The sequence below is a fragment of the Equus quagga genome, chromosome 13 (assembly GCF_021613505.1).
Source record: "Equus quagga isolate Etosha38 chromosome 13, UCLA_HA_Equagga_1.0, whole genome shotgun sequence".
NCBI lineage: Eukaryota > Metazoa > Chordata > Mammalia > Perissodactyla > Equidae > Equus > Equus quagga.
Window position 1 is genome coordinate 49,182,795 of NC_060279.1, and position 27,840 is coordinate 49,210,634.

A 27,840-nucleotide genomic window follows, 5' to 3' on the forward strand; every position below is an offset into this window, starting at 1 on the left:
AGCTCCCGAACTGGGACACAGAGAAAGAGAACAGTAGCCAGAAGTGAGAACTGAATATGGCTGAGAGTTCACTGAGGGCAGAACCACGCGCCAGAGAACTTTCACACACTCCCTCCTTCCCCTCCCTTATCTCCACCCTCCCCCCAACATGAATCCCAAGGGGAAAACATTGCCTTTTCTTCTGCACGTGAGATGCAAGTTTGTGCCAAATTTTATTGAATCCAAAGGACGGGGTGACCCCAGCTCATCCTTGAGTTAAGTTAATTAGCACACAAAGTAAAACTTGGTCTCTGAGAACTTCCCAAAAGAGTGCATTAGACAGGCCTCTTTCAGTTGCAATTTGGCTTAAGTACAAGAAGAAATTTGTTGGCCCAGGAAACCCAAACCATAGGGAAAAAAGGAGTGGAAGCAATTTCAGGATTGACTGGATCCGGAAAGTCAAACATCATGAGGACTCTCATCTCCTGTTTGCCCCTCTCTTGGTGGATCTGTTTCATTATTTCCCAGCACGAAGGGAGCTCATCCCTGCAGCTTTTGATGCTGGCTTCCAGAGGAAGATGATTTGCCTAAACCAACAAAACACATCCAGAAGGTACAGGGAGAACATTAGACAGTGAGTGACATCGCCAATCATATTTCTAAATGCTGATGCCAAGCTTTTTGGTTTTCACTGTGGAGAGTTTGGTGGCGCCCCTTAAGAGCCCAGAGGAAGTAATTGTGGAGGACATTGATTCTAAGCAATCCTAGACTTGTAACAATGACTGTAAACCTCAAACCATTTCCTACGTGAGGGTGGTCATGGTTATAATTTTCCAGAGTAAATCTGATCACATCATTGTCCCTTCCTATCCCACCCCCTCCACCCCATTTAAAAATATTCAATTCCCATATCTTGTTCTTACAATACAGTCGTTCCCAAAGCTCAAGAGGCCTGCCCCAATCTAAATCTCCATCTTGTTTCATCCTCTTCTGGTGTCATTCTCCTCTAACCTCCCTCACTAACGACCTCAACAATGATCTTAGTTCCTGAACATGCCTCTCATCCTACCACAGGGCCTTTGAAAGTGCTGTCGTCTCCATCAGAGACACTCTTCCCCCTTCCTCTACCCTGCTCTTCCCCACCAGTTGGCCAATTTAGTTCCCACTCATTATTCAGATCTCAGTTCAAGCCATTATTAACCACCTTCCTCCTTCACCTCCCCTAATTAGGTTAGATCCCTTTGTTATGTGTTCAGAAAGCACTGTGTACTTTTTCTTCAATGTACCCATCATAATTTGTAATTGTATGTTTAGATGATTCTTTGATGAACATAAACTCCGTGATGGCAAGAATCATGTCTATTTTGCTCATCATTATTTCTCTGGCACCTAGAACATATCCTGGCACAAAGTAGGTACTTAATACATTTTTTAAAATAAATGAACAAATGAATTAATTAACAAACAAATCCAGAAATGAAATGGATGAGTGCATGAAGTAGGACTACGGCAATAATCAGGAACGGTGGGCTTTGGGCAGCGCACATTTTCCTTTAAATTAAGAAGGAGGAAACATTTACATTGCTCTCCACATGTGATGGATATTGGGCTAGATGTTTTACACCTGATTTAACTTCAGATCATCCTGATTCTAATGTCCATAGTCTTTTTACTCTTCTCTGTAGCCTTCTACAAACAAAATGATGTTAGACACCAAGGGAATTGGAAAATGCAAAAGGGAAACTCCTTCCTTATAATCTATGGAGCCAATAGACATTAGTTTATATAAAAAACACTTAAATATCACTTACTATGTGCCAGGAAATATTCTAACACTTCACAAATATTGACTCCTATAATATTAAGCCTATGAAGTAGCTTCTATTATTATCAAAGATGTCTCTTTAAAATCACAGAGATCAAGTAACTTGCTGAAGGCTGCACATCTAGAGAGTGATGGAATCAAGATTTGAACCCAAGCAGATGGCTCCAGAGTCCACGTGGTTAATTACCACTCTAAGTAATTTTCATAATTAAAAAAGGACCAAAGCTTAGCTAAAGCATCAAAAGATCTTTTTTCCTCTGTCAAAATTAAGGGAAAGTTCAGGTTCCATTCAAAATGGAGTAGGCACTCAATGAAACTAAAATCCCTGGACAAAATGCATGGAACAGCCAGTTGAGGACCCTGAAAACTAAGGCAGATTAGGGAAGGAAACCGGAACTCTAAGGACTACTATACTAGTAGATAGCTCCTCGCTGTCCCCTTTCCAGTATCTCAGGACCTAGATTCGAAGGCATCCTGAAACCCAGAGTGAGCAGGGAGAGCAGACAGGAAGAGCTCTATTTCTGGTCTAAGGAATGGGAAGGGGGACTTGGAAAACACCCATTTTTTCCCATTTTCTCTCACCCCAGCTCCCAGGCAATCACACGGTGATGGTGGTGGTAATGGTACCAGAAGTTGAGCAGGTGCCTAAAACAGAGGAAAGGGATCTTTCTTTCTGACCCGAGAGACTGGTCCCAGGAGCATGAAGATATTGCCCATTGCTTTTTTTCTCCGTATATCTTTTCACCACTCAGCCTCAGAGGCATAGTGTGGGAAGGGCATGACATAGAGGAGAAATTCAGTCACGACATTCTAGTCAAAAGACCAGGAAAGGAAATTCCTGTAAGCCAGTATCGTCTGGGAGGTCACAGAGAGTAGAGAGCTTGAGAAAGTGATGTCAAAATATTTTGTATGAATTCACCTATACTCACCCTGAGCTATGCCTATGTGGATCTGATCCCAAACAACATGCCCAAAACTTTAAGAACTGAACTATATGGTAGACCACTGTCCCATTCCCAAACAAAGACTTAGATGGCAATCACATGAGATGGATCAAAATAGCTCTGCAAAGGCTTTGAAAACTGGACTGACATTGGAACAACAGCTCAGAGGAGGCAGGTGGGTGCACGCAGCCTGTACAAAATTTGGTTGACTGCTTGCTAAAACAAACAAATAAAGAGCATACTCTCTATGATTTAATAAAAGCAAGAATTCCTAACATAATATTCAATAACTCCAGGTACAATTCAAAATTAGTCTACATACAAATAACCAGAAAATCTCAACATCTGGCAAGGGAAAAGACAATAAACAGACACCAACCTGAAAATGACATGGATGCTGGAATTATCAGATATAGACTTTAAAGCATCTATTTTAACCATGCTCCAAAAAGTAAGAGTGAATAATCATTTAAAAAAATGAAAAGAGAGAAAGTTTCAGCAGATAAATAGAAAATATAAAGGGGGAAAAAACCAAATATCCATATTAGGACTAAAAAACACATTAACTGAATTAAAAAATTTACTTGATGGGCTTGATAGCAGAATTGAGATGACAGAAGATAGAGCTGGTGAACTTAAAGATAGATAAATAAAAAGATTAAATCTAAATAATGGAAAAAAGATTGGGGGAAAAAGGATGAACAGAGTCGCAGAGACCTGTGGGACAATGTCAAAGGGTCTAACATTCATGTCATCAGAATCTACAATGAGATGATAAAAAAAATGTGGTGAAGAAAAAAATTAAAGAAATAATGGCTGAGGGACTGGCCCAGTGGAGCAGTGGTTAAGTTTGCACGTTCCGCTTCTCCACGGCCCAGGGTTCACCACTGCGAATCCCAGGTGCATACATGGCACCGCTTGGCAAAAGCCATGCTGTGGTAGGTGTCCCACGTATAAAGTAGAGGAAGATGGGCACGGATGTTAGCTCAGGGCCAGTCTGCCCCCAGCAAAAAGAGGAGGATTGGCAGTAGTTAGCTCAGGGTTAATCTTCCTCAAAAAGAAAAAAAAAGAAAGAAAGAAGAAATAATGGCTGAAAACTCACCAAATTTGGAGAGAAACATAAATGAACAGGTTCAAGAAGCTCAACAAATCTCAGAATAAATTAAATAAATTCATTCTTGGATACATCATAATCAAAATGCTGAAAATTAGTGACAACGAAAATGTTCTGAAGGCAGTCAGAGAAAAACAAGGCATTGCATATGGAGGAACAATGACTTGAATTACTGCAGATGTCACATCTGACACCATAGAAGCCAGGATACAATCGACAACATAGTGAAAAGTGCTGAAAGTAAAGAGTTTGATATCCAGTGATATTCTTTAGAATTAAAGATGAAATGACGACATTCTGAAGTGAATCAAAACTGGAAAAATAAACCATCTTTAGAAGATCTGCTTTTAAAAAAATACTAAAGAGCTTCTTCAGACTGAAAGAAATTGATCCCAGAGAGAAACATGAAACATTAGGAATGAAGGAAGAGAAATGGTAAATATCTGGGTAAATGTAATGGATTATTTTTTTCCTCTTAAGTTTTTAAAATAGATATGACAGTTGAAAGCAAAAGATATAGTATTTTCTGATGGGATTTTCAATGTATATAGAAATAACACATAAGAAAAATGCAACATAAATAGTGGAGGATAAAGTGACGTACATGGAGGTAACATTTATACATTACACTTGAAAAAGGAAAATCTTATTCTGCGTAGTCTATAATAAATGAAATATGTACATTTTAACCCTTTAAGCAACCACTAAAAAACTATACAGAGATAGTTAAAAGCTCAATAAATAAATTTAAATGGAATAATAAAAATATTTAAATAACCCAAAGAAGGCAGGAAAGGAAAAATAGGGAAACAAAAATAGAGAAAACAAAAACAAATAATAAATGGTAGAGCCAAACATATCAATAATTACACTAAATGTAAGTAGTCTCAAAGGACAAATGGGTAAAAGAAAAACAAGACCCAACTACATTCTGTCTATAAGAAACTCACTTTAAATATACTGATATAGCTACATTGAAAGTAAAATAATGGAAAAAGAAATTCCATGCAAACACTAACTAAGATAAATCTGGATGGGCTAATTAACATCACATCAAAAAAAGATTTCATTGCAATAAAAATTACCAGGCATAAAGAGGGACATTATAAAAGATAAACACATCAATTCACCAAGAAGACATGACAGTCCTATATAAGAATAAATCTAACAATAGAGTCTCAAAATACGTGAAACAAAACTTACATAATTGTAAGGAGAAACAAACCCCAACCCGCAATTACAGTGAGAAATTTCAGCATTACTCTGTTGGTAATCAAGCAAGTAGACAGAAGAGTCAGCTAGTATATCGAAGAACCAGACAACACTGTCAACAAACTGGAACTAATCAACATTTAAAGAACACTGCTCCAAACAGCACAATATGCATTCTTTTAAAGCACCGAGGGAATAAGCGCTAACACATTCTGGGTCCTAAAACAAACGTCAACAAATCTAAAAGATTTGAAATTATGCAAAGTGTATTCTGTGTTCCTGGTGGAATTATTAGAAATAAATAACAGAATGATAACTGGAAATCTCCCAACAAATGAAAGTTAGACAATACACTTCTAAATAATATATGGGTGAATACCAAAAGGAGCTGGAAAATATTTTGAAGTTAACAAAATGAAAGAGTCAGCCCGGTGGCATCATGGTTAAGTTCACCCACTGTACTTCAGCAGCCCAGGATTCGCGGATTTGGATCCTGGGCATGGACCTACATGTCGGTCATCAAGCCATGCTGTGGTGGTGTCCCACATACAAAATAGAGGAAAATTGGCACAGATGTTAGCTCAGGGCCAATCTTCCTCACCAAAACAAACAAACAAACAAATGAAAATACAACATGTCAAAATTTGTAGGAAGCAGCTGATGTAAAGCTTAGAGAAAAATTTATGGCATTAAGTGCTTGCTTCAAGAAACAAGAAAAGTCTCAAATCAACAGTCTATGCTTCCAACACATAAAATTCAAAAAAGAAGAACAAAATAAACCCAAAGCAAGCTGGAGGAAGGAAACAATAAAGATAAGAATAGAAATCAATCAAATTTAAAATGAAAAACTGAGAAAGAATCAGTGAAAACGAAAGCTAGTTCTTTGAAAAGATCAACAAAATCGATAAATCTCTAGCAAGATTGGCAAAGGAAAAAGAGAGAAAATATAAATTGCCAACATCAGGAATGAAAGATGGACTATCACTACAGAAACATGGACAGTAAAATAGTAAAGAAGGGGATACTTCCGCTCATTTATGTGGCTAGCATTACCCTCATATCAAAGCCAGACAGAAAGTTAAAGAAAAGAAAAGTACAAACCAATATACCTCATGAACATAGGGAAAATTCTTAACATAATATTAGCAAATCAAATCAGCAATACCTAAAAAGAATAATATACTATGACAAGTGGGGTGAATCCCAGGAAGGCAAAGCTACTTTAACATGTGAAAATAATACATGGAAACCCATTATATTGTTAGACTAAAGGAGAAAAACATACAAACATATAAATTTATGCATAAAAGCAGAAAGATCAACATTCATTTAAAATAAAAAGTCTCATCAAACTAGGAATAGAAAAAAACATCCTTAATCTGATAAAGGGGCCGTAAAACCACACTGCTAACAACAAAATGGAGAAAGACTGAATGCTTTTTTTCCTAAGATGAGGGGACAAGGCAAGGATGTCCACTCTCACCACTCCTATTCATTATTATACTGGAAGTCCTAACCAGTGCAATAAATCAAGTAAAATTAACAAAAGGCATACAGTTTGGAAAAGAAGAAATTAAACTGTCTCTATTCACTAAGAATATGTTTGTCTATGCAAAAAGAAAAGAAACAAAGAAAGAAAGAAAGGAATCTAGGAGAAAAGTCCTTAAGATAATGAGTATTTAGCAAGGATAAAAGCCTAATTTACAAAAAATAATAAGAAATTTCTATACAGTATCAATGAAACATTGGAAACTTAAATTTGAAAAACAATACCATTTAAAATAGCTCCAAAATATGAAGTATTCAAGTATACATCTACCAAAGCATGTGCAAACTCTGTATGCTGAGAACTACAAAATACTTGTGAAATAAATCAAAGAAGGTCTAAGTAAATGCAGAGACAGACTGTATCCACGTATGGCAACATTCAATATAGTTGAGATGTGACCTGTCATCAAGTTGATCTACAGCTTTGCTGCATTCCAATCAAACACTTGTCAGGATTATTTGGTAGACATGTGTAAACTGATCATAAAATTTATATGGAAAGGCAAAGCAATTAGAACAGCTAAAAATATTTTTGAAAAAGAATTAAGATGAGAAAATTCACACCATCCGATTTTAAGACGGTAGTTGTAAAGCTACAGTAATCAATACAATGTGGTATTGGTGAAGGGATAGACACACAGGTAAATGGCAATACAGAGCTTATAAATAAACCCACACAAATATGGCCAATTGATTCTAAAGAAAGATGGAAACGCAATTCAATAGAGGAAGGATGGGCTTTTCAATAAATAGTGTTGGAAGAATTGGACATCCAAATATCAAAAAATGAATGTTAACGTAAAACTCAAACCTTATGCAAAAATTAACCAAATATGGATCACAGATTTAAATTTAAAATATGTAACTACGAAACTTTTAGAGGAAAGCATAGCAGAAAATTTTTATAACCACAGCTTTAGTAAAGAGTTCTTCTACATGACACCAAAAGCACATTTATAAAAGAAAATATTGATATATTGGATTATTTCAAAATTAATAACTTTTCCTCTGCAAAAGATACTGTTCAGTGATGTCACAGAAATGGAGCAGAGAGCTTGGAGAATCAGTACCCCAGTGAGCAACAATTAATCTGGCAAGAGCTGTCAAAATAAGCTTTTCAAGAATTGTGAAATCCAATAAAAAATTATAGCAGACAGGGAAGTGTTTAATGAAGAAAGAGAAAGCTAAATTTAGGTTAAAAAGCATAACAGCATTTTGTTTACGAAGTCTCATACATTTTCTTGATAAAAACTCTCGGGAAACTGGGAGTACAAGGGAACTTCCTCAACATGATAAACAGCATTTTATGGGGAAAAAAACAAAAACAGACCCAGCTGACATCCTACTCAGTGGTGAAAGAGTGAAAGCTTTCCCTCTCAGATAAGGAGCAGGGCAAGGATGTCTATTCTTACCACTTCTGTTCAGCATTGTACTGAATGTTCTAGCCAAAGCAATCAGGCAAAAAAGAGAAATAAACAGCATCCAGATTGAAAAGGAAGAAGTGAAAGTCTCAATTTACAAATGGCATGATCTTTTATATAAAAATCCACAAAAGGCATCCACACACACAAAAATCACTAGCACTAATACATGAATTCAGCAAGTTACAGGATATCAGATAAATATTAAAAAATCAAGTGTATTTCTATACACCAATTATGAACAATAAGAAAATAAAATTAAGGAGATGAATCCAATTATAATAGTATCAGAAAGAATAAAATACTTAGAAATAAATTTAACAAAAGGAGTGCAAGATTCATACATTGACAACTACAAAATATTGTTGAAAAGAATTAAAGAAGACCTAAATAAAGGGAAAGACATTCCATGGCAATGGATTGGAAGACCCAATATTTTTTTAATGTCAATATTCTCCAAATTGATCTCCAGATTCAGCACATTTCCTATCAAAATCTCAGATCACTTCTTTGCAGAAATTGACGAGCTGATTCTAAAATTCATATGGAAATGCAATGGACTCAGAAGAGCCAACACAATATTGATTAGGAAGAACAAAGTTGGAGGATTCACACTTCCTGATTTCAAAAATCACCACAAAGTCACAGTACCGTGACTCTGTGGTACTGGCATAGGGTAGGCTATAGATCAATGGAACAGACTTGAGAGCTCAGAAATAAATCCATACATTTATGAGAAATTGATTTTCGACAAGGGTGCAAAGATAATTCAAACAGGAAAGAATAGTCTTTCCAACAAATGGTGCTGGGACAACTGGACATCCACCCACAAAAATACCAGGTACAGAAATACATGTATGTTTTCCTCACACCACATAAAACAATAAATCAAAATAGATCATAGACATAAATGTAAGAACAAAAACTTTAAAACACTTAGAAGAAAATATAGATAATATTTCTGACTTTGGATTAGGCAATGATTTCTTAGATATGACAGAAAAAGCACAAACAATAAAACAAAAAATAGGTAAATTGGCCATTATCAAAATTTAAAACTTTTGAGCTTCAAAGGACAGGATCAAGAAAGTGAAGAAGATTTCTGGGTCTGGGTCAAGATGGCAATGTAGGAAGATCCTGAACTCATCACCTCCCACCAAATCTACAGCTCTACACGGAACAATTTCCTCTGAAAAGAAAGTGAAAAGACAACTCACAAAATGGGGGGAAAATTTTGCAAATCACCTATCTGATAAGGGATTAGTATCCAGAATACATACAGAACTTCTACAACTCAACAATAAAAATGCAAATAACCCAATTAAAAATTGGACAAAGAGTTTAAACATGCATTTCTTCAAAGAAGATATGCAAATGGCCAATACGCACATGAAAAAATCTTCAATATCATTAGTCATTAGAGCAATACAAGTCAAGATCACCGTGAGATACCACTTCGCACCCATTATGATTGCCATAATTAAAAAGATGGACAATGACAAGCATTGGCAAGGATGTGGAGAACTTTGAACTGCATATGTTGCTAGCGGGAATGTAAAATGGTGTAACCAATTTGGAAAACAGTTTGTCTTTTCTTCAAAGAATTCAACATAACATTTTCCTATGGCCTAGCAATTTCCCTCCTAGAGATTTCCATCCAAGAGAGTTGAAAACACGTCTGCACAAAAATTTGTGTATGAATCTTCATAGCAGCATTATTCATAATAGCCAAAAAAAATGGAAACAATCCAAAGTCCATCAACTGATGAGTAAAAAAACAAAATGTGTGACAATCTCAAGTACTGGTGAGGATGCGAAGCAAGTGAAACTCTTATCCGTCACTGGTGGGAATGCAACACGGGACAGTCACTCTGGAAAACATTTTGACTGTTTCTTACATAGTTAAACAGACACCAATCATATCATCCAGCCACTCCAAGCATTCGCCAAAGACAAATGAAAGCATATGTCCAAGTAAGGATTGACCACGTGAATGTTCACAGCCAATTTATTTATGATAGTTGAAAACAACACAAATGTCTTTCAGGGAGCAAATGAGTCAACTATGGTACATCCATACAATGTACCGTACAATGAAGTATTTTCATAGACGTAAAAAGGGAATGCTTTATTGATAAATATGACAACATGGATTAATCACTAAGACATTAATGCTGAGGGAAGAACAAATCTCAAAACATTGCATTTGTATGTTTCCTTTGATATGACATTCTGAAAAAGGCAAAAAGGTAGGGACGAAGCACAGATCAGTGATTGCCAAGGTTGGAGGGAGAATTTGACTGCAAAAGGGCATCTCAAGGGAGTTTTTGGAGGGTGATGAAATCCTGATTGTTGTGATGGTTATGAGAATCTATGCATGTTTTAAAAACTCATCAAACTACACACATACATACCCACACACAACAATACAAAGCACACAAAAAGGGAAGAAATAAAGTAAATGGTACGGGATCAATAATCTAAGACTTCAGAAGATGCCAACATGTTATCATCCCTTCTTAAGGAGATTTGTCATCTAGCTGAAAAGACAAAATTAGCAAATTCTGGAGAACCAGCACTGAAAGCAATACTGATTCCTGTCATCCGTCAAGCATTTACCCCACACCAGGCCCCTCACTGATGCCTTCCGTCATCGAATCCTCTCAATATTATGAGGTAGGCAGAAAAATGGTCGAGCCAAGACTCCCACAGCCAGGCTGCCTAGCACATAAAAGCCGGAAGAACGATCAAACTGTTTCCTTCTATTTAGAGTCTCTGTCAGAAATCAGAGTTCCAAGAACACAGTGGCATGCCATTTGTCACAACTGGTTTGTTGCTTATGAAGATGTAAGGGTGGTTTTTTTTTTATAATGTGTATTCCTCATCATGACAACAAAACTGTGTCTGCAAGAACTTAAGTGATGGTTCGGATGTGCTCCTCATTTCTAGCTGCTGTGTGGTATCCAACACCAAACGGCTCCTGCTCTAAATAGAAATCCTTGGCAGCTTCTCCCCGTAAGGAAATGAGAGGTAATTGTCTAGTCTGAACAATTAGATTGAGTCAATCAGAAAGGTAGTTAAGGCACAGCCAGGACGGCAGAAACTTCCCAATAAAGGAAAAATATAGTCAACAGGCTAGAAGCTGAGACTGCTACTGTTACTAAACCCTGCGGACAAACTTTGTGCCACATCTACAGTGAGTGCTAACTTTCAGCATCATTAAAAAACACGTATTTTCTTGGAAACAGACTTCCCAGGGCTGAAGGAGAATTCTAGGCCTCCATAAAATGCTGATGTTCAGTTTTCCTGCCCCTGCTCAGAAACTCCCACCAATGTGTGTCTGCGTACCCAATGAAGAACCAACAACTTTAGCTGGGCCTCAGAGCCTTCCCCATCCTGCCTTCTCTGGTCCATATATCAGGAAACGCAGCCACCATCTCCCCTAGTTTTACTTCTTACAGTCTCAGCCACCCTGGGGATGATGGCTTCCTCAGTTCTGCATTACTGGGGAAGAACTCTTTCTGCTCCCCCTTGGTCAGATGACCATACTTAGACCAACCAACTGTGACCAATGAAGCAGACGCAGCCGTGAAAGGGGATGAGAGCAGAGCAGAAAAGACAGAGCAGTATTTCCAATTTAAAGAAATCCCTTTTTGACCACCTCCAGGTCTCTCACCCCACTCTGAATTCTTTATCATAAAAGTTAACGTTTACTGAATACTTACGTGCTAAGCATTTTACACTATTTTCATTTAATGCTCAATAAGGTAAGCATCATTATGCCCATTTTGTAATTGAGAAAATTGAAGCACATAGAGGCTATGTAACTCACCCAAAACCACGGAATTAGCAAGTGGTAGAACCAGGGCCTGGGCTGTGACAGCAGTGCATTATTGCTAAGTTTTTGAATATGTACTATCTGATCAACTCTTTTCATACAAACATGCGTGTAACGGTATCATTTACACTTGCTCCCATCTCCCCAGCTAATCTGGAGGTGGGAGCCAAGTCTTCTCATTCTCCATGTATCCCTTGTCCTAGCCTTGGACATGCCCTGCAATCAAGGCCCAAGAGTGCCAGGGCCCCAGGTGACATGCAATCAGAGTGCCTGCCAAGGAAGGAACAGATGGGTCTGCTAAATGGTGAAATCAAGTCGCTGCCACTGTAATGGCAATAAGCATTCCACATAAAATAATTACTTCCAGTTTGCTTGGCAGGTTGGACGAAGTCCGAAGGAAGGTTAATTTATCTTTCACAGCTTTGAGCCTTCAAGCTGTGGTTCCCCAAGTGAAAGGGGCCTCTCTTCAATGATTCTTCACAAGATCCATTTAGTCGTGACAGAATCACCTCCTCATCACTGAGTGGCAAAGTCTATTTGGAGTTGAGCTGCCAGTGAGGGACCAGAATAGAGGAGATTATTATCTATAAAGAGATTTAAATCTATAGCAAACGTCTACGGTACAATAAGGAGGATACAAAAATAGCTTCAAGTTCTAGGTGCCAGTAGCTGTACCATGTAAAATCTGTACAATGATTTTCTCATCTGAGGAATGGGTATAATCATACATTTCCAATCTATTTAAGGCATATAAAGAATATTAAATGAGATAAAGTTCGCTAAATAAAACTTGGAATGATTAAAGGTGTTTAGAAACTTCCAGGAACAGAATCCAGGCATTGATGGAGCCTTTTAATCTAAGATCAGATGGCAGAGCTTCCTGTCTGGCCTGACTATTAATGCTTCTCCCCTTCTTCCTCATATCTGTTTCTGAGGCTGTGCCTTCCTCTCTTTGTATCTTTCTGTTAAGATTCTTGCATTGCAGGAATCATCAGGGCCAACTTTTTTGTGTGTCTTCAGTAACCAAACACCTTCTCCCAGTGAATGGCAAAGATCTAATCTTGGTAAGAATTTGTCATCATCTTTATTAATATCTGATCCAATTCAAGCCAATCTCTTCTTCAGAGAAACTAGGTTTGCTATGGCAATCCTTGGTGGCCAAAGCAAGTATAAGTCAAGGATTTCATTAAAAAAAAAAAAAGCCTTATATGTTGCCCCAAAGAGACATTCATTCCTAATTCAGTCTTGTCTACTTAGCCTGGGTCAGACACTACTCGCTAGTAGTAGCAAAGGAGATAGTTTCACACGTGGGGAGAGAAACACGCAGTGGTAAATGTTTTTATATTTTTCAATGGTGGAAGACTTCCAGTATTCTTTCTAAAAGAATACAAGAACAGTCATAATCACAAAAGTAAAAAAAGCAAAAATATTTTAGTTGACATAGAAAATGGCTTTAGTTATCCATTATATTTTGGGGCAATACATGTTCTTTTAGTCTTCCCAGTAGCCATATTCCCTTCTATTGTTAGCAGAGCCTTTTTTGTGTAACTTCTCCTCCCCCTCTCTGAATCCAGGTGGTTTACTGAGTTTAGAGTTCATGACTGACAGTTCCTTTATTTCATTACCTGGAAAATGTTGTGCCACTTCTTTCTTGTCTCCACGGTCTCAAACGAGCAAGCCACTGCCATGTGAACTGGTGCTTCCCTGTGAACTGGTGCTTCCCTGGAAGTGATGCCTTGCTTCTCTATGCTGCTTTCAAGATGTTTTCTCTGTCTTTGGTTTTCAGAAGTTTAATTATGTTGTGTCTTGGTGTGGACTTCTTTGTATTTATCCTATTTAGGATTAGCTCAGTTTCTTGAATATGTAGGTTTATGACTTTTGACAAATTTAGAAAATTTTGAGCCATTGTTTTTTCAAACACTTTAATAGTGCTTCCTCTTTCTTCTTCTGGGACTCCAATGACACAAATGTCAGCTCTTTTTTTATTGTCCCACAGTTTCCTGAGACTCTGTTGATTTTTCTTTTGGTGTGTTTTCTCTCTATTGTTTTAATTGGGTAAACTCTATCTGTCCTCAAGTTTACTGAGTGTATCCTCTGTTATCTCTGCTCTGCTACTGAGCCCATCTAGTGAATTTTTATTTCAGCTATTTTATTTTTCAATTCTATAATTCCCATTTTTTAATAACTTCTATTTTATAGAAGTTCCTTTGTTATAAAAGAGCTATTTTTTGCTAAAATTTTCTATTTTTTCATTTGTTTCAAGAGAATTCAGAATTTCTATTGACATATTGCTAAGATGACAGCTTTGAAATCCTTGTCAGATAATTCTGGTTCATTGTAGCATCAGCATCTATTGATTACCTTTTTTCCCTCAAGTTGTATGATTCTGGTTCTTGGTATGATGAGTGATTTTTTTATTGTATTCTGGACATTTTGGATATTATATTATAGGGCTCTAGATTCCACTTAGTATTATTTTCCAATCAGGAAATCCTCCTGTTGCATTGCAGTGTGAGGGCTGAGTGTGAGTCTCAGCTTCCTGACAGATCTCGCTGACATCATCCCCCAAAAAGTGGAGCAGTAACTCACACTGCCTTATTGCAGATGGATGCAGGAGAAGTTCAGCTCCATCCTCAGTCCACTGACATCTTCCCAGTAAAAGTGGGGCACCAACTTGAACTAACTCATTATCTCTAAGTTGAGGTGTAAACTCAGCTATCTACCGATGTGGTGGGAGGTGAAGGGTGCAAGGTCAGGGACTGACACACCATTTTGTGCTACAGAGTAAGGGTGGAAGTTCAGCTCCCTGCTGGTCCCTACTGGGGAAGGGTTGGGAGCCACATGTCAACTAGCTCCACCTCTCACCACTTCATTCCACCTTGTGATGCCAACTAGGGGTGGGAACTCAGAAAAGAAGTGCAGAAATCAGAATGTTGACCAGCCCTGCTTCACACTGCCTCATTCAGTCTCCTTGCTGCAGGTAGATGTGGAAGTCCAGCTCTCCACTGAACCCCCCGACATCAGGAGTCTAGCTCCAACTCACACTGCCTTGTTCCATCTCAGTGATGCTAGATGGTGGTAGACACTCACCTCACCACTGGACCAGGACAAAAACTGTAATTTGACCCCCCAGTAATTCAAAAATGAACCTAAATCAATCCATAAGAACTCATTATTTGGATTTTGTGGGAACAATTGGGAAATAAAAAAGAGAGAGGCTCTCTCTTTCTGCTGGACTGGAAATTGGTGGGAGTAGGACTGGAACCTATGGAGACTTCCACCTGAAGATTAAAGAGAGTTTAGCCTTTTTTGGCTTCCCCATGCAGTAAACATAGTGGTTAGGTACATAGACCTGATTTCAAAGCCTAGCTCAATTATGAGACTGGTCACAACATATTTCTAAGTAAAATGGAAATAATGGAAGTATATCCCTTATATGGGTTGTTTCAAGCATCTAATGAAGTAGTGTATATAAAGCAGTTCAACCAATGCTTGGCACGTTGCGAGTTCTCAATAAATGGAGGTAATGGTAAATAATTCATAATGATTGTTAATGGCAGGCCAATGTCCTCTACTTTTTTTTTTTTTTATCTTTTATAGGACTGAGCTCATAGTAAGTGCCTAATAAATATATCAGCACCAACCCATGTATCAGGAAAGAGGAGATTAACTCTGCTAACTCAATTTCCTATCCCACCACAACACTTGTTTTAATGTAAAGATTAGAGCTGGCTGACCAATTGCTTTCTCACCATCTGCTGTCACACAACATAACATTACTGTCTCTTCCACGTCTGTCTCTCTGGGGATTCCTGTATCAAAAGCAATTTCCCATGGGACTGACATCCTTATAGCTGCACAGAATAAAAACTTTTATCCACACTGATGTGGAAACTCTTCCCTCCCTCCTCTCATCAACCAGTTTCCTATAGGCACTTTTTTAAAATACCCCAGTAGAACTTGGATTCAAGGAAGAAAAGTTATGAGAGATGGAGGATAGAGAAGTGTCAGATGCCACTGATATGAATATTGCATTTATGGACTTGTATTAGGTTTTTCAAGATAGTTAAATGGAGAGACATGCAGACAGATTGATGGTACTCTGCACACAGATTTACAGTAAGACTCATCCTTGCCAATCTGACGGCACCTCAAGCAGACAGGGGGCTCTGAAGTGAGTTTATCTGAGGGCAACCAGGTTGCAAGAGCTTCTCTTATTCTAAGCTCTAATTGTCAACATCATCCAAAAAATGGCCTCGCATTCACCTCTATCTCATTCACCACTATCTAGTTAGACCTTTTCATTCCACTTTGGTAACAGGTATTAGCGTTTCTAAAATGACATTTTTATTTGTATCACTGATGCTTCAGATATCACAGAATTTTCTTTTTCTCCTACACAAACCTCTCATTAATATCTTTTGTGGAGTGTGGCACTTTACTTAGTCCCATTCTTACTCCATTCTATCATGCCTTTATTACCCTAGAGTAGCACTTCTCAACATGAGGCAATTTTGCCCTTGACCCCCGAGGATATCTTGCAAGGACTGGAAACTTTCTTTTTTTTTTTTTTTTTTGCTGAGGAAGATTACCCTGAGCTAACATCCATTGCCAATCTTCCTCTTTTTTTCCTTTTATGTGAGCTACCACCACACCATGTCTGCTAACAGATGAGTGGTGTAGGTCTGCACCAAGGAACAAAACCCAGGCACCCAGGCCACCAAAGTGGAGCACACTGAACTTAACCACAAGGCCACTGGGGCTGGCCCTGGAAACATTTTTGACTGTCACAACCTGGAGTGACTGGGGAAAGGCAGGCCAGTGCTATTGGTATCTAGTGGATAGAGGCCAGGGATGTCACTAAACATCCTGCAATGTACAAGACGTTCCCCATGCCCCCAAAAGAGTATGTGGTGTAAAATGCAATAGTATCAAAGTTTCAATCCCTGCCCTAAAGGCTGGAAAACAAGATTATATGTCCAAGATACCTTTGCAACTAGAGTTCCACATGTGCTCAATTAGAAAGCAGACATGAGATCTATAAGGCCACAGTTGGAAAGTCCTCCTGCAATCTCATTGAAAGAGATGTTCAGTTCTTCTGCCAAAACTATGATTCTGGTTCTAGTGTCTGCTCCTAGCTTCTGAGTGTCAGTTGTTAGATAGGAGCATCAAGGTTTTCACTGGAAGTATCCCATGTGTGATTATATTTTTTCTCTTGGCTTCTCTTGGATTTTCTCCTAGTTGAGTAGCATTCAATTTTGTTTCTCTGGCCCTCCTAGAAATTCTTGTAAGTGGCTTAATGACCTATAATAAATCCTTTTCTGCTTAAACTAGTTAGAATGCATTATTTTGTCTGCAATTAAGGACCTTAAGTAACACAGTAAATGATTATAGGCAATCAATCTTCAAGAAAATGGGAATATGTGATTGATTAGGACCTGGTTGAGTTTGAAATCAATGCAGATTCAGTTAGCATTAGAAGATGGAGCTCTTATAAGCTTTGGAGACTAAGTACCTGCTGCTATAGACTATTACAAGGCACAAGGAATGAAAAGACAGGAAGTCGTCTGGTACGGTATATTAAGGCAGTCACAAATTCTGTCCCCCATCCATCTGTCCCCCCCTTCCCTTGAACCTAGGCTGTCCCTGTTATTTGATTCAATGAATAGAAATGTAACCAAATTAATCCTGTGTAACTTCAGAGGCCGAGCCTTGGACTTACAGTGTCCATCTTTGCCTCTTAGAACACTCCTGTTTGGACTCCAGCCACCATGCTGTGAGGATGCCCAAGCAACCAAGACAGCCTACAGGGAGTTGAACCAAGGTATTCTTAGCTGACAGCCCCAGCTGACTACCAGCCATTTTTGTCATCTATTTTGAATGTCCCAGCCCCTGTTGACTCTCTGATTGTTGTCCTGGCACTAAATCCAGTCAAGCCACAAAACTGTGAGAAATAATAACTGGTTGTCATTTTAAGCTATTAGGTTTTAGAGTGGTTTGTTACACAGCAATGGATAACCAAAACAGTTGGCTACTTCTAATTGTACTGGCAAGCTTAAAAAATAAAATGACAAGTTCAAAATTTAAATTCTCTATTCAAGGCGTAGTCAGAAAGTCAGAGTTTCTATGACCAACCCAAAAGAAGTGGCTACCAAAATAAGATGCCAAATCTAATCCTGTGGGTTGTTCAAAATTCAGCAGAGGTTGAATAAACAGCCTCACTGGATCTCTTGTATACAAGTTAGAGAACTTATTTGGAAAGAACAGGATGTTGAGAATATGAATGGTGACATTTGAGATGATTTGAATGATTCTGAGGACCTCTAACCTTCCAAATCTGACCTTCTATTGCCAACAGAGGCAGCTCCTCTTTCTCTGTCTGATGAAGTGGCCCTGTCTGCTAGAGCAACTAACACAGGCATCGTCTAACGTAGTTACCGTTGAGGAACACCAATTATTCCCTTGACTCAATGTACTACCTCTCACAGGATCCAGCCTAAAACTAGAGTCAGATCTCAACACGCCCTGGGGCATTTACAGAGTCAACCAGAAAGAGGGGGTACACTGAAAGAAGTAGAAGATTTCTCTAAATTATTTCAGCAAAACTTGGGAAACATATGTGAGAAGATCATGATTAAAGAGGGAGTAACATAATTCTGAGTGAGGCTGAATTTAGTGGCATGTTTATTTACCAGAGATTCTAAAATCAATGGGCTCACTCAAGCAGCTGGGATTATTTCCAAATGGTTGATAGAAATCTTGACTCAGTGGTGGCCTACTGTAAATAAAGCTGATATTCCTGTAATTCCTTGGTATAATGGAGAAGACCTCAAAGATGTAGGAAAAAAGGAACGTTGGAGTAAATTTGTTATATCCCATCCACTCACTCACCTTTTAGAGGGTTCAGAAACACTCCCTTACTGAAGCATTGAGAAATACACTGATGAGAGGAGTGACAGAATCTTTGAAAAGCACAGTGGTGCCTGTACTCTAAGCTACAAGTGAAGATGCAAGATGCTGCCATCAAAAATGGCTTTCTGTATTCAGTGAGGTTGATAGGTGGCACAACCACCGGAGGCAAAGGGAGCACAATTGCTATAACAGATAGCATGGCTGGAAAATGATCAGAATGGTTTAATACACAGGAAACTTCCACGGGGTCCTTAAGTCGGCTCACTAACTTCCAACTTGATCTGTTTCGTTGAAAGACTCTAAACCTGGTGAATAGAAGCTTCACTTGTGTCAGCACAATAGAAAATCATGGTGCTGACCCGGTTCCAGGAACTGAATCTCAGAACTGACCCAGAGTCCCTTAAAAAAGAGAGAAACTCAGTACCCCTGTGGAAGATGCCTGTAACAATTAAAAAAGAAAAAGATGTGTTGCAAATCCTCCTAGTCTTCCCTAAAGGCATATAATTACCCTTTGCCATCGCAACTGTGCAGTGGGAAAAGGGTAGGGTCTATACAGAACTTCGTGCCATCATTGGGCTGCGTTATTCTCAATCATCACTTGTTCCTGGGACCTCACAAAACAACTGCGGACTGAAGGTCAGACTGGGGCTGATAGTAGAGTTTAGGTCTGAGCCATCTAACAGTGGTTCAGTGGACACATGAACCCCTCTTGGTTGTTTTCCCAGTTCCTGAGTTCATAGTAGGAATAGATATTCTCAGAATGCCTGTGGAGTGAAAAGTTTATGGGAGATGGCTCAAAGGGAAGCTCCTAGAGCTCTCCTCCACACAAAAATAATAAACCAAAAACAATACTAATTCCCATAGGCATGCAAAGATTAACGCGACCAATCAAGTCTTGGAAGATCAAGCCTGTCACAATCCCACTTCATTTGCCTATTTAATCTGCGCAGAAGATGGATGGATCTTGGAGCACTACAGTGGATTACTCTAAGCTTAATTAGGTGTTGACTTCAATTGCAGCCACTATTCCAGATGTAGTCTTCTTAGCAAAGCAAATCGATACAGCCCCTGGCACCTAGTGTGCATATATTGATCTGTCTAATGCATTTTTCTATATCACAATTAGCAGAAAATACCAGAAGTAATTATTAAGTAACCCATAAGGCTGCCAATTTAGAGGGAGATCCAGAGCAAGAGAAGGCTCTCCAGCTGGTCCAGCTCAGCCAGTTGGCCTTTATGATCCCTCAGATCCCATGATGTTTAATTTGTGATTGATCCAGGTGCTGTATGATGCTGGAGGCAAGAAATGTTAGGAGAACCACAGTTGCAGCCCTTAGGGATTGGTAGCCAACCCATGCTGTTTCCAGAAAGAGCATGCTCTTTTCTACTTTTAAGAAATAGCTCTGGAGAAGATATGGAGAGATGGGAACACAACTCCTGGTGGGAGTGCAAACTGGTGCAGCCACTATGGAAAGCAGTATGGAGTTTCCTCAGAAAATTAAGAATAGATCTACCATATGATCCAGCTCTCCCACTGCTGGGTATTTATCCAAAGAACTTGATAACACAAAGGCATAAAGATATCTGCACCCCTATGTTCATTGCAGCATTATACACAATAGCCAAGACTTGGAAGCAGCCTAGGTGCCCATCAAGGGACGAATGGATAAAGAAGATGTGGTATTTATACACGATGGAATACTACTCAGCCATAAGAAATGATGAAATCCGGCCATTTGTGACACCATGGATGGACCTTGAGGATATTATGCTGAGTGAAATAAGCCAGAGGGAGAAAGTCAAATACCGTATGATCTCACTCATAAATAGAAGATAAAAACAACGACAAACACATAGCAGTGGAGATTGGATTGGTGGTTACCGCAGGGCAAGGGGGGGAGGGCAAAAGGGGTGATTTTAGGCTCACATGTGAGGGGATGGATTATAATTAGTTTTCGGGTGGTGAAGATGATGTAATCTACACAGAATTTGGAATATATTATGATGTACATCTGAAAGCTATATAATGTTATAATCCAATGTTACTGCAATTAAATAGAGAACTAAAAATGAATAAATAAATAAATAAAAGAAATAAAAAGAAATAGCTCTTTCTCAAAATACCTGAATGCCAAGAAACCATGAAAACTGAACTGTCCATCATGAAGTGGGAGTTGTCTGATCCAGCAAGCCATAAAGTCAGGCAGGCCCTGTGGCAGTCCATCATCAAGGACATGGAGTATGCATAGAATTGAGCTTGAGCAGATCTTTAAGGTGTAAGCTATTTGCAGGAGGCTCACGCTCCCAGCCTAGATACTCCTGCCACATGGCAGTCCCAGAATTCATGAGGAATCCTTATGCACGGTTGACTGAGGAGAAAAATCAAGCCTGATTTATGGTGCCAGTGAGATGCGATTGCTGAGCCATTTCAGCCCCATTCAAGAATGGCCTTGAAGGACAATGGAGAAATGGGGAGTCTACTAGCAGGTAGGATTTTTAAGCACTCAGGCTCATGAAACAAGGTCCAGGCATGTAGGAAGGATAAAATTAGAGGACTGGTAACAAGGAGGTTTCAATGAAGGATGGGCAACTCTAACTGGGCTCAGAATATGCCAGCACTTGTGTCCCCTGTGAGTGAGTGAGTGCTCCGAGAAGGGCCCCATTTTGCTGAAGTTCCTGGTGACCGTGTTTCAGATCGTACCCCTGTGGGTGTCTGTCAAGCCCTTTCCAGACACTCCAGTGGATGAGTTCATGGACAACGTGTCATGGTGGCAAACACAGAGGTAGTGCACAAGTTCAATAACAAAGTTAATCCTGGCTGTCACCATTGCCCAGTGCATCTGAGTCCTGAATACCGCATCATTGTCTGAGGATCAGACTGCTATGTGTGGCAATTGATTATCTCGAACTCCTTCCTTCATGAAGGGACAGAAATTTGTCCTTACTGGATAGATCCGTACTCCTTATGTGGTTTTGTATTCCTTGTTTACCATGTCTCCTGCAGTCCCCACCAGGAATAGAATCACGAAATGCTTTGTTTATGACCATGGTATCACGCGCAATACTGTCTCTTCATTTTACAGCAAAAGCTGTGAGGCAGTATCTAATGTTCACGGGATTTATTTGTCTTTCCATGCACCCCCTCACCCATAAGTAGTTGGTCTTACGGAATGATGAGTGCCCTACTGAATTATCAGCTGAACCATCGTGTAGCATGTAATATATGCTCTGAACAACGAGAGACCAATATTGTGGTACCATTTCTCCCATAGCCAGAATATAAGGGAGCATGAAGCATAGACAGCAGAGTGAGGGGCTCCTCTCGCTCTCACAGCTAATCACCTTTCTATTTCCACAATTCTGGGCTTGGCCATCTTAGGGCTCTTGATGCTCCAGGGAGAAATACTTTCTTCCACAAAAGACACAACTGTCCCCTTGAATACAAAGTTGAGACTTCCTATTGGCCTCTTTATCTTCCTCAGAAGAAAGTGCTGGCTAAGATGATCAATCCCGTGAAGGAGAATGAGGGTATTTTGCCACTTAATGGGAGTGAGGAAAAGTAAGAGGGGAACCAAAGGCTCCTAGAGCTGCCATTTACTGTGATAAAAATTAACGGAAGATAGCAGAAACACTGAATTGGCAATGCTACTGAGGCTCAAACTCCTAGAAATGAATGACCCACCAGGTGAACCCCAACAAGCTGGATATTGACTGAGGCAAAGCCAATATGGACTGGGGTATGGAGGAAAGAAGTTTTAAATACTAACTACTACCTCGTGTTGCATTGCATTGCAGAAAGACGGAAGAAGCCACCCATAGTTTTTCCTTGCTCCAGTATCTAGATACTTATGTTAACTAATTTTATTTTTCCCTAGGATTTCATGTAGCGTATGTTCATAGTGATTACCTTTACAATTTACACTATAGCTTGCAAGTATCAAGATAGGATTATGACTGGAAAAAGAAGGTAACATCATTCAGAGATTAATGCAATGACTGATAAGAATTCGAATCTTGGGTGAGTTTTTGTGTTTGTTCAAGAGTGAAGTTTCATTATATTAAGCAAGAGCATGTTATTTTCTGGAAGTTCAAGTGGAGTACAAAGAGTAGGTATGGTGTTGAGTAACTAGTGGAGTGGAATATGACAGAAAATGCAGAATGGCTCACCCACTACTACTCCAAACTCCTTCTAGCATTTCTTCTTCACAGTAGAAGCTACAAAGCTAAAGATAGCACTTCCCAGACTCTCTCGCTGCTGTGGTTCTGCAAGTAGCCTTGCTCCATCAAGTAGACCTATCTGCATGAACTTACAACGCCAAAGCAAACAGCACAAGGCTGAGGCCATACGGTTCTTCTGGCAAGCATGGTGTAGGCACTTCTTTCTTCTGTGGTAGTTGCATCACTGTTTCTCATGTTCACTCCCTAGGGAGTGGGTCTTGAGCCTAGGCCAGTGGCAGAAGCAGGGTTCCAGCCAGAATAAACATTTAGTAGGGTAGAGCATTTCTCCCAGTATGTAGCATCCAAGCTTGGTTCCCTCGCTCTCCTAGACCTTAAATAAACTACCGTATAATAGATTGTATTAGGGTGGATCTGTCATGCAACTGAGTCTCTGATCAATATGTGGAGAAAGTTAAACATTCAAACAGAAGCTTCTAGCTTAACTGTCTCTTTCTCTGGAAAGGCTTACTTCCTGTCCTGTCAAATTTTAGGTGTTCCTGCTATATTCCGTCCTAGTTCTTCATTTCCCTCACCATGGTATTTTATGTTGTTGCTCAGCCCTCTCCCCCCTGCCCCTCTCAAATGGACACATTCTGATAGTAACCCCCTGTGGGAAATTGCCCTCTCCCACTCTCAGTCCAGGTGGTTTGGGCATGTGACCCAAACCTGACCCCTCAGCAAACTCTGTGTCCTAGGCAACAGTGACTGGTTCAAGAGTGGATTGTAATGCAAAGTCAGACCAATGAGACTATGGACTTTTTGTTGGAACCATTACTAACAAGATGTTCTTGCACTGGACTCCCTGAGGGGACAGAATATAATCTGGGCTATCTTGCCATGTCAGTTACCAGTTGGAGAGAAACGGAGAATATAACCAACAGAAAGCAGAATTCGGAGATGGAGAAAGAGAGACAACTCTAATGACATTATTTGACGACATCGCATTAAAAAAAGTCAAACAAAGAAAATATAAATGTCATCTGAAATCCCACCATTGGGAGATAATCTCAGTTAGTATTTTTATGACCATGCTTTCATACATCTCCAAGGAAGACACATATAGTTTTTCATAAGTGGGATCATATTACATATATGGTTTTATTGTAAACATTTTTCTTTTTATTCTATAATTTAATTTTGTTCACATTCTCCTTTCCTACCTTCTCTCCCCACTTCTTATTCTTCCACTCACCTCCCAGCCACTAATGTTAAAAGCCTCAGGTTTTTATTCCCATACATTCCTTCATGATCGAACAAATATGTATATGCATCAATACATGTGTTTAGAATTATATTGTTATTGTTATTTATTACTACTATAAAAATGGTACCATACTCTATACCTACCTCTGAATCCAGCTTCTCTCGTTTAACAATACCTTATAGAAATCCCTCGAAGTTAATTGATACAAATTTAACTCATTATTTGTACTGGTTGAAATGTATTGCATACTGTGGCTGTGTGACATTTCATTCAGCCATTCCTCCATTACTTGGTATTCGGTTCATTTTATTTTATTTTTATTTTCTTTTTCCCTCCACTACAAACCATGCTAGAATAAAGACAACATTATATACAGGTGTCTTTTTTTTTTTCAGCAGCCAGATTCCCCTGAGTGAGATTTCAGGGTCAAAATATCTGTGTTTCACTTTAAAGGGATACTGCCAGATTGCTTTCCAACCGGTTGCAACAATTTCCATCTCCCTCAGCAATGTCTGAGTACTTCCTTTTCCTTGGCGCATCACCAGCACTGAGTGATAATGTACTTAAAATGTTTGCACTATATCTTTACTTAGAAATGTTGCTGATTAGTAGCAAGGTTAAGCATCTTTTCATATGCTTATTTTCCATTTGGATTCCCTCTGCAAATAACTCTGAATTGTCTTTTTTACTATTAATTTGGACTCAATCTACAAAATCACAAGATAAATACTGTTTTAGGAAAATCTGCAATGTGTATATATAACATATATATGTGACAAATATATATATGACAAATAAATGGTTACTATCTCTAATATACTACAAAGGTCTTTATGATTGTAAACTTTTACCCTCAAACAATGACACATGGCATGGAGAAGAAGGAAAAAGCTAGTTGACTTGCTCAGAAGTCTGTAATTCCCCCTACAGGATACCTGATAAGAATATGGAACCCTAAAAAAGCCTAGCAGAGTAGGGAAAATTCCAAACTAGAGAATGTAATGGAAAATGTGAACAGAAAATGATAAAGAGAAGAGAAGAAGCTGCAACTTTAAATAATAATGAGTCAAGACAGGGCCGTGCTGCCCAGGCTTAGTTAGAGTCAAGAGCAGGAGTGAATCAGAGCCTGATAAAGGTCACCCTTCCCCCGCCCGTTCTGTGCCTCCCATGCTGTTCACTACTTTTAACCACGTTGGGGGCGTCTCATCACCCACACCATGCAGAGGTCCAGATCTTCAATCATTTGTTCTTCCACAGCAGACCTAAAAGGGAGAGTGCCTTTGTGGTCCACACAGCTGGCAAGAAGACAAGAGTCACAGGAGAAAAGTGTTTGCAATGATTGCGATAGCCTGGCCCACTCCCTCCTACAGCTGCCAAGACTTGCATTGTTCTTACATTGTTCGAGTTGCCATAACAACATGCTACTCTCAAATATAAAAACGACCCTGCTGATCCATCCCCAATAGGGCAGTTTAGATCAGTTTCCTGCATGTATGATGAGTTGTTGAGACATAATCAAAGAACATTAAATATAGCAGAAACTTAAAACCAACCAAGTCAATACATAGCATGTGCATGCACAAGCTTTTCTTCTCGTGTCCAGGGCAGACATTACCAATCAATCACAGAACTCTTTCCTTTCGAGCCTGGACATAGCTACAAAATTCTCCTTCATTCAGTGCTCCTTGAAAACAGATCCAAGTTGGCATGTCAGATTAACACAATTTGCCATCCCAGACCAACCTTTGTCTAGAGAAGATAAAGGTGAGCTTCAGAGGGGGAAATGGGTTGTCCAATAGCACAAAAGAAGCACCAGGGAGGATGGGGCAGAGAGAGGATTTGAAAAGGAAAAGAGACTCAATTTATTGAGTGTGTTTGTGCCATGTCAGTGAAGGCAATTTGCTTGCTGCTTTGCGCATGTTATCTTGGGACAGAATCTAGTTCTTGTGAGTGTGCTCTATCAGTTACTCTCTGGATCAGTGTCCTTTATGGACAACAGTACACGTATACAAGACAAAGTACCAAGATCATGGCTCCAACTGTGGCCATGGGCTGAGTGATGTTAACTAGGTCATGGGTGCAGTGTGATGAAAGCCACAACCTTACTATCATTACTCCTATGCTCCAATCAGACACTTTCACTTTAGCATCAGGACTTTGGACCTATGCCCAGGAAGCATAGCACTCTTAAAGGCAGCTGCCACGCTTTATCAGGTAACAGTCTCAACCATGCACTTAATATGTACAAGAACCAGTTTGCTTGGCACAGAAAAAACTTACTCCAGGGCCACATGCTCTATCAGTGGGAAGTATTGTGCTTTCTCGCCAAAGTCAAATCCTACTGCTTATCACAAAAGGAGCCAAGTAAGAAAATGAGCAGCTCGGTACAACCTACTCCTCTACCTGACACCATTTAACCCTCCCAGACTCACCCATTACCACCATCACCGCTGCTGACACTGGGCAAGATTATGGCAAAGATACAGAATGATGTCATTGCCACTGACGATGATATTAAAGTTATCTACCTATTAGACGCTGTATTCTTTCACTGTTCCATAGAATTTAGTGTGCCTTTGCCAAATCCTCTGCGATCTCAGAGAGAAAGATTTTGGAAACAAATTCTACAGCACATATTCAAAAAATATATTTTCATATATTGCAGCATGAACTTTGAAGTCAGACAGTTCATCTCCTGGCTCTGTCACTTAGGCAAGTGACCTTGGGCAAGTTACTTGACTTCAACTCTAAGAAAAAATGTGGATAATAATAAGATAGTGAAGGTAAAATACTTATCACAGTCCTTGACACATGGTAAACTTTTAATAAATGTTTAATGTTATTAAATATTTTAATGTTAAGAATAATAAGCAATGGGAGAAGAGCCAAGATGGCGCCGTGAGTAGTCCTCTTTGTCTCTCGCCCTTCGAGTCTACAATTATTTGGACACTTATCGCTTGACAAAGGATATCCAGACAGCATCTCAGGACGTCTGAGACACACACGCGACTATACATCGGAAGGCGGATGGACTTTCCTCCGGGAGGAGGTGGAAATAGGTGAGGGCTCTCCGACCCCGACGGGCAGCCTGGTACCCGCAAGCGGCTTTCTTCCAACGGACGCCCCCAGAGGATCCACGCACGTCTAGGGCAGGAGCGAGAACACAACAGAGGAGCGACGCTGGAAACAGGTGACCAGAACCCTACCTAAACCCCCTGCAATTACTCCTAAACGCAGAGGGAAACTTTGGAGTTGCACACCTGAGCCCGCGGGGAGAGTCTCTCCCCGCCATTGGCGGGGGGATCCAGCCTGGTGCTCGGGGCGCCCGGAGGGTCCCAGAGAGAGACACGGAGGGCACGGAGATCTCCTAGCTGCCGTTGCCCGCCCCGTGGGGCTAGGGATTGCCGGAGATCTCGGAGAGGACCGGGGCCGGGGGAACTTTCAAAAGGCCGGTCCTGCGACCCGGAGGGGAAACGCCGGAGCTCCGCCCGGGCAGCAGACAAAACTCTCTGTCTGCCATTAGCAGAGGGGCCACGCTGAGCATTCACGGCTCCAGCAGAGGCCCGGAGAGAATCCCAGAGGGCTGGGCGACCCCCAGCTGCCGTTGCCCGCCCCGTGGGGCTAG